We start from the raw sequence: 15,434 nt of genomic DNA, 5'->3' as shown, positions 1-15,434 counted from the left end.
CTTTTTAATATAAAGAATCACAAGACCGAAAGAAGAAATAAAATAATTCTCAATTTCAGATAAAAAGCAGTTTTTTTTTTCTGACCGAACTTCAGTTAAGGAACACATCTCCCATCCACTAGCAACAACAACAATGACAACAACAAAAGGAAAGAAAAAAGAAAAGAAAAGTCTAAAAGAACAAAGATTTCACCTAATGGTCATCAAATGGACTGAAAAGTCTTTGGCAATCATGTTGTGTAATCATGACGAAAGAGTTAATCACTGCCTATTTCATTTTAAATGTGTTCAATTTTTTCACTCATATAAACACCTCAGAATATATAACCTAAAAATAAGCTTTCTATCTAGGAACTCAATCTAAGTCCATACTTACCATGTTTCTGAACCTCTATCATTCACATAGTAAGAATAAGAAACGGAAGTAGATCCTGGACATGCAAAAATCCACACCAATACTAAAAGAAGAGCTCTTTCTTGTTTACTTCCACCTCCTAATGGAATCAAAGACAATTAAATGTCCAGATTTTCAACTAGAATTTACATCTTCAGGCCTGTTATGTTTCACCTCTAACTTACCCACGTAAGTCCAATGATATGTAAACCAATACTGTATTCCTTAAATATCTAGCAGGACACAGGAAAGACAGTAGGCAAGGGCCATGCTTTTCATGAAAATGAACAATCTACTAAATGGGGCTATACAAAAAACAAAAACAAATATATATAGATTAACATCATAAAGCCATACCCAAAATGAAAAATTATTGTTCTATGTTAGTGGGAATATGTATTTTTTATTACAAAATTTTTTGTCTAATTTGCTCAACAACAAAATGACATATACCAATTATTCCATTTATTTTTCCCAAGTGAGCATTTGGTTTCAAAATTCTAAAATGGATAACGTTACTAAGACATGTTTTCGTCCATCAAACTAGATAATTCCTTACAAAACACCTTAATCTGAGATTTAAAAGTAGAATGCTAAAGAAAGTACATATTCATATTACTGAAAGGACATTATTTTATAAATTCTATTATAAGACATTTCCTGGCATGTTAAGCAATACTTTGAATAATTAAAATAAAGTATTATGGACAAACTAAATTAAGGGAGAACAGTTTGAAATCTAATATACTTGAGTTTTTTTTTAATTGGTTTGTTGACCCACTGAATTTTGTCAATTTGCAAACGGTATTCTAATTATGGCTCTAGAACACCCAAGCACTGCTGTTTAATATTCAACCTTCATGGAGTATTATACACATTTTTATAAATACACAAATTTAAGCTACCAACATATTTTCTAGCATTAAGCATTTAAAAATATAACATTTCAGCACACACACAAAAAACGACTTCTATACGGGTCCTTCCATGATTTATTTTTAAAATCCTTTTGTAGGACAAACTGAATTCTTAAGGCAAAGTACATAGTGGTATATGACACAGATTCTTGTGTCATAGAAAGTTCAAGTTCTCATCTTAATTACATACATATGATGTTAAGTACAAAACTCAAGAAATTTTATAACTTTACTCCCCATGTTGGTCTAGGTATTAAATGCCTACTGTCACCTTTTCACCCATCCAACAAATCTTGGTATAAGCAAGTGACCCAATTATTCTTGTTCCTTCCACTTTACCAAAAAGCATTCTTTAAGCTAAAGTAACTCAGAGTTAACAAGGGAAACATATTCCATAAAAACACCCAAGACAAAAATTTAGAAAATAACAAAAACTGAGAGAACACTTTCTAATCTAGAGGGCTACGTTTTCTTTGGCCTGAGCCTGTGATAAATGGCGAAGTTCAAATGTGTATCACCTGCCTCCATAGTCATACATGTAATAAATGTAAAACAGAGCCTTAGATACAACATCAGGAATTAAATTGTTACTGACACAGAATAAAAGCTTTCACTGATTCTCAGCCTATCTATCCCATACAAATTGAGGATCAAGTCACTGGCTTTTAAAATTTTTTACTGAACTATTAACCTCAATATTAAGTGCCACTAAGCAGCACAGACTAATTACCATTCAACCAGTCAGCTCCAGGGGCCAACAGGTAGTGAGTGGGGCCTGAAGAATGTGACCTTGGGATTATAAGCATCTTGAGAGAGAACTGGTGTAGGGCTTGCTCTGCTCTGGATATCAAGCAAGACCCAGAAGAGTTCTACACATACACAACTGCACAAGTGTGACCAGTCTTCCTGGCCCCAAAAGTGCTCAGGGGGCACTCGAGAGAGAGTCCCCTCTACGCCTGAAGCTAGGAATGCAAGACCAGAAGGAAGGGACAAGGTCCTCCAAGTACACATGAAATATACAACATGCCTGCTGCTATAGCGCAGGCTGAGATGCCTGGACCTTCCATCCCCTATAGCATCCCCTATAGGATTAAAACAGACTAAGGTCTCCTAACAGCTCAACCTGAACCCCAATGCACATATAAACAACATACCTAATGAACCCCAATGCACATATAAACAACATACCTAATGACAGGAGACAGTGGGAGAGAGCAGACCTAACAGATCTCCTGAAGGATAGAGACAAAATACTGAGGCCAAAAATAGTATGACTACTTAAGGAAAGTAGAGAGCAAAAAATAATTTCTACAGAATTTTAGAAAATTAATTAGATGAAAATTTAAAGAAGTAAAATCTTTAAGCTGAATAATTCAGTAGATAAATTAAAAGAGAAGATGGGGTCTAACTGATGAATTAGAGTGAATGAAGGACCAACTGGAAGAAATCTCAAAGCATAAACTGAAAATACAAAGAGATGAAAATCATAAAGGGAGAAAGAGAAGGGACTTGAAGAACAGGTTAAGGCAACCTAACTAACATGCCAACTATAGGAAAAGTTCCCAAGGAGTCTCCAGATGGGGGAAAAGGAAAAGATATTAAAGTAATATGAAAGAAAATTTCTATGAACTAAAGAAGAGATTGAATTGCAAATTTACAGGGCTCTCCAAGATCCAGCCAGGACTAATGAAGGGAAAGGCACATGTTCAAGAACATCACACTAAAATTCCTAAACTTTAAGGATAAAAAGAAAGCCTTACAAGCTACCAGAAAGAATAATTACTTAATACTAAAAAAGAATCAAATTAACATTGGACTTCTCATTTGTAACATTGGAATTAAAAAGAAAGAACAGTAACATCTAGATTGCTAGGAAAAAAGCAGTACAAACCAAACATCCTTCAGTGGGAAAGTAGTGTTTTCCAAAATTTAAGGATTCAAAGATCACATTAGCTACCACTCCATCTAAGGAAAGGACTTAAGAAGGGATTCTAATGGAACAATAACTGAATCAGAAATGAAACCTTTCATGTAAGAAGAAACAGGAGTGCAATTACTTTGCCTTCTATACAAAACTAAATCTAAATGGATAATAAACTATATGGAATATGTAACGTAAGTGTTCAATATGATTTTTTGACACAAACATCTAACAAAAATCTGGACCTAAAAATTAAATTATCTCCAAAGAAATTTAGGAACATTAAAGGAGAGGATTAGTGTGTGAAGGTGAAGGAAAATGTTGGTATCATTATTCATGTTAAAGCAGGGGGGAAAAATTGGATCTATGAGCAATTGAAAAGGTAGGTGGCCAATAATGAAATGGAAAAGTACAGAACAACTGACACATAAAGAAGGGGAAACTGGGAAATTAATATCAACTTGAAAATATAAGCCAAATTTTTTTTAAAAATGTAAAAAGTCACAAATATAAATAAGGAACAAGATAAAAAGTAACAAAATCAGGGGCTTCTCTGGTGGCGCAGTGGTTTAGAGTCCACCTGCCGATGCAGGGGACACGGGTTCATGCCCCGGTCCGGGAAGATCCCACATGCCGCGGAGCAGCTGGGCCCGTGAGCCATGGCTGCTGAGCCTGCACGTCCGGAGCCTGTGCTCCGCAACGGGAGAGGCCACAACAGTAAGAGGCCCGCGTACAGCAAAAAAAAAAAAAGTAACAAAATCAGGCATCACTAATTAGAATTTAAAAGAAAGCTGAATTCTCCCACTAAAAGACAGGCTGTCAGATGAGTTAAAAAGACAAAGGTCAGGGCTTCCCTGGTGGCGCAGTGGTTGAGAATCTGCCTGCCAATGCAGGGGACACGGGTTCGAGCCCTGGTCTGGGAGGATCCCACATGCCGCGGAGCAACTAGGCCCGTGAGCCGCAACTACTGAGCCTGCGCGTCTGGAGCCTGTGCTCCGCAACAAGAGAGGCCGTGCCAGTGAGAGGCCCGCGCACCGCGATGAAGAGTGGTCCCCGCTCGCTGCAACTAGAGAAAGCCCTTGCACAGAAATGAAGACCCAACACAGCCAAAGAAAAAAAAAGAGACAAAGGTCATATACACTGTTTATAAAAAATGCTTAAAATTGAATGACTGAGAAAAGTTTAAAATAAAGGGAAGAGCCAAGAAATATCAGCTAAATGCCCCCAAAGGAAAGCATGAGTGTTATACTAATATCACACAATGTGAAATTCAAGGTTAAGATGACCAAACAGCATAAAAAATGTAAAAGCTAAGTTACATAAAGCAAAGGGTATTGAATATGCAAGAAAAACTTGAAAAGTATTTCAATGAAATAAGAAATTAGTACAGCTTTGTCAGAAATAAATCTAATATAGTTAAATGAATATATAGTGAAACTGATTACTACAATCCACACACTTGATTTAATAATTATATAGAAAACTTTCAATCTCTTGAATAAAGCTGACAACTTCATATGTGCCCATGGAACACTGACAAAAATCAATCATAAAGGTATCATAAAATGAACTTAAAATAATCTTTTAAAAATATCTGAATAGATTGTATTGGTTGATCATACTCTAATAAAATTAGAAAAATAAAGACAAAAGAAATCAGTCAAAAGAAAATAATGATAAGACCATTTAATACAAAAAATCTAGGGGCACAAGAAAACATATGCTCCAAATAAAATATATTGTCTTTATTGCATTTATTATTTTTAAAAGGAGAAGAGGAAAGGAGAGGAGAGAAACCAGGTATAAAAATACACTTTGCACCCATTCTGAGAAACTAGAAGACCCACAAATATAATACCAAATATAATGAAGAAAGTAATGAAACAAATTTCACCAACATTTCTGCTCTAAAATAATGGCCTTAAATGTATACTTAGGAATCAAATTCTAAAGAGAAATTTAATAAGTTAATTCTGATTTAAAGGAGATCTATAATCTACTTTTTAAAGCCAACTAAGAGAGGTCAAGTTTCTTGAATTTAAGATTTCTTACACATAAAATCATGATCTACCATAAAAGGAATAAAATTAAGGAGAGGATAGCAATTTATAAATATTTCAAAATAGGTAGGCAAATACAAGAAGATATCACCAAACAGTTCAAAATGGTTGAGAGAGAGAGTTCAGGGAAGGCGCGGAGCAAAGTGGACTGCTGATTCTTTTTATAGGCTTTTAGCACAATTTGACTCATACAATGTTTTATTAAAAATGAATTTATAACACAATAAGATGGTGAAGCAGAAAACATTTCAATAACAAATAACAGAACTAATTTTAAAAAAGAATCAAAACTTAAACATCAAGGCTAAATAGAGGCAACAAGGCCCCAAATTTAACGTTTATCAGTCAATGGATAGGGGACTGAAAGAACACTGAACAAATGGAAATGAAATGGCATTTGAGAATAGTAACAAGGGTCTTTCATTCAATAACAATCTAAATAGCCTGTACATAAAAAGAACATGAAATATTTACACACACAAGAAGGAAAAAGAAAAGCCTGCCATTATAGGACTCAATGTTCTGGAATGTTTTACTTGTTTTGATTTTTTAATAATGTTGTACCATTCTTGAAGGTGATACTCCACCAGGAAGTTGAGAGAACTCTACAATATACCCCCACTGAGATTCAAGTTCCAGTAGTCTGGTTTCAATGCCCATACTCTCAACCACTACGCTTCTATTGACTCTCAGAAGGGCAGTTGGTTTCAAAACCAACTGTTAATCTTGCCAATACAGCCTGAGCTGTTAATGAAAGAAGGATGGGAAGAAAGGGAGAGGAACTCAGTGGCTTTAAAAGAACAACATTGAACCTGCCTGCCGTCTAAGTATAACTATATAAGGAAGTTCTATTTAGTTCCAGCAGAGGGGGTACAACATATTACTTTTGGGCAGGTAGCAAATAACTAATTTTGAACTCAGAGGCTCTTCCTGTATGCATTTCGAGTGGCTTAAACTTCGGGTCTTTTGTTACCAAATAAATATTTCAAACTTGACAGACATTAAAACAGTTGTGTCCAGAGGATTATTTGATATTAGAAAATCAACCTTTCTTATAATATTCCTGCAGAACACATTATCTTTAATTATCTTAAAGAGTATCACAAAACTATAAGGCACATTTCTCTCATAATTCAATGTTTTCAAAATCAATGTAAAAATCTGCCCCATTATATAATTTGAAATGACAAAAATTTGTAGTGTTCGCATAAAATAAATGCTCACCTCCAAAAAGGGTGGGTTGGGGGAGGTCACTGAATAAGAAAACTGGAGGGATCCTATAAGGGCCTCCACAGGAGTTACTGGGAAAGAGGAAACTTGGGAATTTTAGCACAAAAACAAGGAAGCGATAAAGAAAACAATAATTTTTAAAGAAGATGTTGGGGGTAGGAGTTTATTAATTAATTAATTAATTTTTGCTGTGTTGGGTCTTCGTTTCTGTGCGAGGGCTATCTCTAGTTGTGGCAAGCGGGGGCCACTCTTCATCGCGGTGCGTGGGCCTCTCACTGTCACGGCCTCTCTTGTTGCGTTGCACAGGCTCCAGACGTGCAGGCTCAGTAGTTGTGGCTCACGGACCTAGTTGCTCCGCGACATGTGGGATCCTCCCAGACCAGGGCTCGAACCCGTGTCCCCTGCATTAGCAGGCAGATTCTCAACCACTGTGCCACCAGGGAAGCCCCAAACAATAATTTTTAAAACCACAAAATAAATGGCTATATAAGAAAGAAGATATGATAACAGTATACATCTTAACTGTGGTAACTTTTACAGTCATAGCTGTAAACAACATTTACTGATTTTCAATTTTTACATTTTAACCTACTCACCTCTACCACTTACTACGTGACTTAAATTTCCTTGTCAGTAAACTGGAGACCATAATATTACCTATACCATCAAGGTCGACCTGATGATTAAGTAAGTTTAATATATGTAAAGTATCTGTGTGTATATATATGTATGTATTATAAAATAATATATATAAAACATGCAATGTGCTTGGCACAAAGCCTGAACTATGTAAGTGCTTTCCATTACTACCACTATTATTACTACTACTACAGACAAGCACAGAAAACTTAAGACTTGTATTACATAACACAATGTTATCAACTGTGACAATGCAAAAGTAAACGTATGGATGACAAACATGGAAGGTAGAAACGTGAACAGAGAAGGGAAAGAAACTCTAGTATAACCTGAGCCTACAAAATTTAGAATCAAGAAACACTGTCCAGCGTCAGTGAAACAAGAGATAAAGTTCTAAGCTCAACATCTAGAAAGTTATATCCAAGGTAAGAATTAACAATGGTATTATATTGGGAGGAAAAGGAGATGGAGCAAATAGGTTAAATTCTCATGCAGAAATAGAAGCATAAGCATATAGTTTGGAAACTTTGGGCAGTAACCCTAGAACTTAAAAAGAAAAAAGAAAGAGAGAAAGTTAAAGTGCTTCCTTCTAGGAAGTGGAAAGAGGATTGGCAAAGAATACAATATAGGATTTTTGGGGTTTTCTAATACCTTTGCTAGTTAATTCTTTAAACCAGGTAAATGCACTATTTTGACAGAAGATAAATTTCTTCAACCTCCCAAAAGTACTTTTATATCTCTCCTCTTTCATGTATCCATTTGCACTTCAGAGATTTTGTGAAATAAATTTTGTGTTAGAAAAGTAAAAAGAGAAAGCTATTCAATTATGTGACTACTATCTTCCTGTGTTTTTTAAAAAAAATTCCATTTTCCTTCTGATGTGGTTTCAATGTTATCTTTTCCTTCTTTCTTTTTTTTTTTTTTTAAGCAAGCTACAATCAAGCTCTAAGCTACAAATTTAGCTGAGGATACTTAGGTTGCATTTTGAATTTTATTCATTGTACTAAGATCATTAAAATATGAAGAAGATAAAATTTATAAATCATATTCACAATTGAGAAATGGAAACAACCAAGAAAATTTTTTTCAGTTCTAAAGTGAACAGAATTAAAAGCAGTTAAATTTCCATTTCCCTACCTTTCTGTTCAAAAGCATTAACAGTGAATTTAATAAAAGTCTTCCTCAATATTAAAAATATCTTTAAGTACTGTATCTGCATGTAAATACGAAATTTAACTGTAAAGTATCATTTGGCAAGAATATTCAATATTTTACAAAATAATATTCCAAGCAGATAAATTTTAAAAGTCTTCCTTTCTCAAATGACTAGTTTCAGCTATGCTCTATGTTCTAAAAAATACTTTTAATTCAGAATCCAATCTCATTTAAAATGGTCCTATTTAGGACTTCTCTGGTGGTGCAGTGGTTAAGAATCTGCCTGCCAATACAGGAGATAAGGGTTCGATTCCTGGCCTGGGAAGATCCCACGTGCCACGGAGCAACTAAGCCCATGTGCCATAACTACTGAGCCTGTGCTCTAGAGCCCATAATCCACAACAAGAGAAGCCACCACAATGAGAAGCCCACGCTCCACAACGAACAGTAGCCCCTGCTCATTGCAACGAGAGAAAGCCCACGTGCAGCAACGAAGACCCAACACAGCCAGAAATAAATAAATAAATAAATAAATAAATAAAAATAAATTAAAAAAAAAACTGGGACTCCTTTCAAAATAACTAAATAAATAATAAAATGGCCCTAGGTATATACTATTCCCTGACTTGCTATGGCTTTAAGTCTAAATTATAATTAAGTACTGTTAACAGTAAGTTATATTTAGAAGACTTTGCAGTTTCAAGCAAACTTGTTAACTTTTGTGGCTTGAAACTAGAAACTCAAAGTAATAATTATATCACTTCTCTTTCTAGGTTTATGTATACTTAGCCTTGTATAATTTCCGTTTTCTTAAGCAAGATTTAAAACATATTGGCCAAATCATTTTGGTCTTCTCTTTCAGTACTAGCTGGAATTCTGACAATGAGCTGGAATTCTGACAAAGATTACCTTGATAAGTAATCTTTAGTCACAAAGAATAGTCGACCTTCAATGTTTAATGTATAATACTAATCACAATAGAGTAGCTGGAAGTATAAGATGAAAAACGGTGCCTGACACATAAAAATTCAATCTATTGCATAAATAAAAAACCCAAAGAGAGACACAATTATAGAAGGGGAAAATATAATCAGGGTTATGCTGCCTTGTCACCTTCTCTCAATAGTTATTCAATTCATTTTCATTGAGTCTCCAACAATGCAAACAACAATGCTGAAACTGCTAGACATACCATGGTTTCAGTGGGGTGAAAACCCTTTTAATTTGGCAATATAGTGGACTCTTTGCAAATACAATTAGATGTTGGATAATACAAAACTCTTCATTGTGGAGCTTATTAAAAAAATAAAAGAAAATTCCAAGAGTGATGAGTATATAAAAGAGATACAGACAGAAAGACAAAAGAGAAGGGAGGAGTTGAAACGTGAACTGTAAGCTTCAGTTAGGCATGAGAGGTGCAGTTGCTTAAAGGGCACTGATAGGTCCACATTCTCCTGGGTCTCTTTTAAGACCAAATCTGGGGCCTACAGCATATTTGGAGACCTGAACTTCAGAGTCTCTCAGAAATTCAGGAGAAGCCTTTATAAATCTGTTGGGGAAAAGTACTCTGAATTAAGACCTCAGGATTCCCAAAGTTCAACTAAATCAAATATGAACTCACAATTTTAAAATATCCCTAAACACAAAGAAATAAGCCACCATGATCTGAGAGTGTGTAAAAGGGTCTTTAGGATCTCAGATATTGGAATCATCAGATGCAGAATATAAAATAATGACATACAAGGTGTGGAAATGAAGACAGTTGGAATCCAAAAGTGACCAAGAAATAAGATATGAGTAAGAATGACCAGGTGACTTAAAAGAAACAGACTTTAAGAAATGGAGGGGAAAAAAAAAGCACTCTTGGAATTAATATCTCAATGGACTGAAAAGCAGATTAAGCATGGCTGAAAAGAATTAACAAACTGGAAGATAGATCTAAACAAACTGCCAGAACACACACAAAGACACAAGAAAATGAAAAATATAAAAACTATTAAGAGACATGGAGAACAGAAGAAAAATAACAACTATCTAACTAGAGACTCAGAAAAAAAATCACTCAGGTGATATAATGGCTGATAATTTTCCAAAATAATAAAATTCATGAACCCATAGAAATAGAAAGTACAATATAAAAATAACGATATATCCATAAATTAAAAGGAATTTGCTCCTAGACACACTGTACTTAAAGTTAAAAACACTAAAGACAAAAAGACCGTAAAAGCAGTCACCCAAGGCTCACAGAGAGCACCCATTAAAAAAAAGAATAAGTATAAGAGTGGTATGCTACAGCTGGCTAATGTAGGCTCATATGAACCTATTGTTAAATTTTCAGGAATTCTGTGAGCAGTTTTTAAACAAGGCTACTACTGTGTTAAATTATATAAAAATATAAGATGAAAAATATTAAAAGCAGAGATAGATAATCAAACTTCATCACTCTCTAATTATTTTACTACATATTATTATCTGTGCTCTTGAGATTATTATTGATGTCTATTGTATCAACAGGGTAGAAATACTTCACAATTGTGTGCTATTGCATATCTCTTCTCAACTCTATAATAACTGACATACATAGTAAGAGAGTATTTACACCATGGAAATAAGCAAACACTAAAAATAAGGAATTTTTCCTCCAGAGAGGTAGCTGCTATACCTCTAGCAGCATAACCCTGAATTAAACTGACATCAGACCTCAAAAACACAAAAGAAGTATTTTCAAAGCATTGAAAGTAAACGTCAACGTAGAATTGAATAACCAGCAAAACCACTTTTCATAATAGGGGCAATAGTCAAAACTTTATAGATTAACAAAAATTGAGAGTTCACTAAAAAAAAAAAAACTTCACTAAAACAACTTCAACAGGATCTACTTCAGGAAGAAGGAAAGTGAATTCAAGAAGAAATTATGATAATGCAATTAAGCTAAAAATCAAACTTTTTTTTAATTAAAAAAAACTTCCACATATTTGGAATTATAAAAACATATTTCTAAATAATTCACAGGTAAAAGAAGAAATTAAAATGGAATATTTCAAATTCATCATATGGAACAAAGAAGATACTACACATTAATACCTGTGGAATGTATTTAAAGCAGTACTTAGAGGAAAAATTTTAGCTTTAATGCTTATATTTGAAAAAATGACTGACAGAGACTTTTGCATAATTAACTCAAGCAAAAGCAAGACTACAAAGATTTAAAAAAAAAAACCCTAAAAAGAAATTCAACAAGATATGAAAAGAACTAATAAAAATCCAGTCCTCTTACTAAAACTGACCCAAAAAGAAATAAAAATCAAGAATAAGCCTTCATTAAAGTCAAATAAGTAGCTTAAAATCTTCCTACAAAGAAGATATCAGGCCCACAAGGTTTTACAAGCAAGTTCTAGGAAGAGATCATTTCAAACTTACAGAAACTTTTCCAAAGGCTGAAAAAGAGAAAATATTTCTCACTTTATGTAGTGAATGTTATCGAGTACAAAACTTGCCAAGAAGAGTAAGGGAAAGAAACATACAATTTTAACCTCAAGAATATGAACGCAAAAATTTAAAATAAACTATTAGCAAAATTAATCCAATGCGGTGGGGGGGTGGGGGTGACGACCCTAACAGAGCAAGACCAAATTGGTTTTATCTCAAGAATTCAAGAGGAGTTTAGCATGATAAAAATGCTTGTCAAGTACCACATTAACAGATTAAAGGAGAACAAAACCATCTGTTCATCTCAAGAGATGGTAAAAAGTCTGATAAAAATCAACATCCATGTATGATTTTTTTTTTTTTAACAAGGAAACAACACTCTTAACCAACCAGTAATAGGAGATAAATTCCTTAACTTGACAAAAGGTAGCTACTGAATTCCCATGCAAGCAACATTCTAAATAGTCACTTGTTGGAATTATTCCCTTTAAAATCAGGAACATTTATACCTAATATTTTACTGGTAATCCTACTGACACAGGACCACAAAAGTCAGGGGAAAAAAGAAAATTGAAAATAAGAGAGGGGGGGCTTCCCTGGTGGTGCAGTGGTTAAGAATCCACCTGCCAATGCAGGGGACACAAGTTTGAGCCCTGGTCTGGGAAGATCCCACATGCCACAGAGTAACTAAGCCCGTACACCACAACTACTGAGCCTGCGCTCTAGAGCCCGTGAGCCACAACTGCTGAGCTCATGGTGCCTAGAGCCCGTGCTCCGCAACAAGAGAAGCCACCGCAATGAGAAGCCTGCGCACCATAATGAAAAGTAGCCCCCGCTCGCCACAACTAGAGAAAGCCCGTGTGCAGCAACGAAGACCCAACGCAGCCAAAAATAAATAAATAAAATTTATTTAAAAAGAAAATAAGAGAGGGGACTTCGCTGGTGGTGCAGTGGTTAAGACTCCAAGCTCCCAATGCAGGGGGCCCAGGTTCAATCCCTGACTGGGGAACTAGATCCCACACGCATGCCGCAATTAAGAGCTAGCATGCCACAACTAAGGAGCCTGCCAGCCGCAATTAAGAAGCCCACCAGCCGCAACTAAGGAGCCAGCCTGCCGCAACTAAGACCCAGAGCAAGCTAATTAATTAATTAATTTTTAAAAATTCAATGAAGAACTTCTTTTTTTAAAAAACATTCTTTTTATAAAAAAAAGAAAAAGAAAATAAGAGAGACATATGTCATTATTCGTATGATATGACTGTCCACATAGAAAAACAAAAGGAGCTATACAGAAAAATTACTGGAATTAATAAGTTTAGAAGTATGCAAAGGTAAACTGCATATTTACACATCAGCAACAAACAGGGTACATATAATATGCTATTTATAATAGCAATTAAAAAAATAAAGTACCTAGGAATAAACAAACCATAGAACTATCTACACTTTTATCAGAAATATATTAACACTTCAACAACACTAAAGAATGCCTAAATAAAGTCATAGAGAGATTAGTTTCATGGATAAAAATACTCATTACCTATAGATTCAATGTAATTTCAATACAAATCCTAACAGAGTTTTTCAAAGAACTTAAACTGATCCTAAAAGAGAAAGATGTAATAGAACTTGTCATGCCATATAGCAATTACAAAACTATAGCAACTACAACATTGTGGTATTGCTGCAGAGATCAATGAACTGACCGAGGGAACAGAATTGAACCACATCCCTCCAACAGATTCACAAATATATGAAAATCTGAAGTTTGACAGGGTAGGCACTGTAGATCATTGAGAAAGGCATAGACAACTCAATAAAATGTGCTGGGACTGATTTTCTATATAGGAAAAAATTTAAATTAGACTCTTACCTCATACCATACATAAAATCAATTCCAGATGTTTGAAAATATTTAAATGTTAGGCAAAACTTTTCAAACGTGTTGGGGAAAAAAAAATACAGAAGATCATCTATATGACCATGGGGTAGAGAACATATTAACAGGACACAAAAAGAACTAGCCATAAAAAATCTGACCACATTAAAATTAAGAATTTCTATCAAAGGATACCACAATGAAAGTTAAAAAGCCACTAAATGGGCAAACTAGGAAAAGATATCTACAGTAAGTATAACCAACAATGCATTCATATTTCCAGAATATACAAAGACCTTCAACAAATAAATAGAAAAATAAGCAGGTGGCATGAACAAACATTTCAGAGAGAAAGAAACATGAATGGCCACTGAAATGTATGCTCAGCCTTATTACTAATCACTGAAATACAAAATAACAAAACAGTAAGATATCATTTTAACGCCTACTAAATGAGCATTAATGAACAAGTCTAACTAGAAAAGAGAGCAATGGTACCTCTTTATACATTGCAGACATAGGACTCTAAATAATAAAAAGCTATATAAAATAACAAACTATATAAAATAATAAAAAGCTAAATACGTGAATGCCCTATTGAGACAGGAAGGGGGCAGGGCACAACCTTTAAAAGAATGACATAGTCATTGAGGGCACAACATAAACTGGTTAGAACCAACTAGGTCCAAGATGGTGGACAGGTCAACTTCCAGTGGACCTTGAGCCTCATTATACACTCATTGTTAATACATTAGCTAAATGACACACCCACAGGTGCCATGACAGTCCCAAGGCCAACCATAAAAGGCTAAAACGTGGGTGGTGGCCCAATTCTTGGAAATCCCTGCCCCTTCCCCAAAATAGTTGGAATAATTCTCCCACTCATTAGCCTATAAAATTACCCACCTCTATAAACACTGACAACCCCGTACCCTGGAGCCTCTCGCCTTCTGAGATGGCCCATACTTGGAGTGTGTTTCTTCCGTGGCCTCTTGCCTCCTGAGATGGCCCACACTCTGTGGAGTATGTATCCCCCTGAATAAACCTTCTTTCACTTTACTACGGCTCGCTCTTGAATTCTTTCCTGCACGAAGCCAAGAACCCACACTTGGAGGCCCGTCCCAGGGACTCACCTGAGACCTGGGACGTGACCATCCTCCTGCCTCCCGCTTTTTTTTCTGCAACACTATGACTCAGCAATTTCATTCATGAGTATATACTCTATAGCAGTATTTCTCAAATTCGGTCAGCGGGCCAGCAACATTAGTATTACCTGGATGCATATTAGAAATTCAGATTTTTAAGCTCCATCCCAGACCTACGGAATATGAATCTATGCAGCAAGGCCCAGGAATCCTCACACACTCTCCAGGTGATTCTCATGGGCCCTAGAGTTTCAACCACACACTTAGAGCAATGTTATTCAAACAGAACCTGTTAGTGAGATTGCAAAGCAAGAGTGGATCGCATTGCTATTTATAAGTCAACCAGTATAAAATAAAGTAGATTGAACCCCATGTAGTAAACTTAAGCATTGATTTGCAAAACTTCTGTCTCATTTGTGTACATATACTTATGTAAGTGGGTACTTGCTTATTATGGAAAACATATTTCTTACTATGGGTCACAGTCATAGAAGTTTGAAATCCACCACCCTAGAGAAACTCTTAATATATGTGTACTGCAGACATGCCCAAAAAGGTTTATAACTGCATTCTTCACAGCAGCAAAAATAAAACAAAATCAAAAGTAGTAATCTAGATATCTAGATAATAAGAGAATGGATATACCAATCATACCATATGGA

General features: G+C 35.1%; 1 protein-coding gene across 3 annotated transcripts in view; it reads right to left on the bottom strand.

The window, feature by feature from the left end:
• The window catches only part of MLLT3 (MLLT3 super elongation complex subunit), a 253,030-nt gene that overhangs the window by 67,303 nt on the left and 170,293 nt on the right, over window positions 1-15,434 (bottom strand). The gene's annotated exons all lie outside the window — the stretch shown is intronic.

The sequence above is a fragment of the Mesoplodon bidens genome (assembly GCF_964165515.1).
Source record: "Mesoplodon bidens genome assembly, chromosome: 6".
NCBI lineage: Eukaryota > Metazoa > Chordata > Mammalia > Artiodactyla > Ziphiidae > Mesoplodon > Mesoplodon bidens.
The sequence above is the reverse complement of the archived record's forward strand: the minus strand, read 5'-3'. Positions and strand labels throughout refer to the sequence as shown.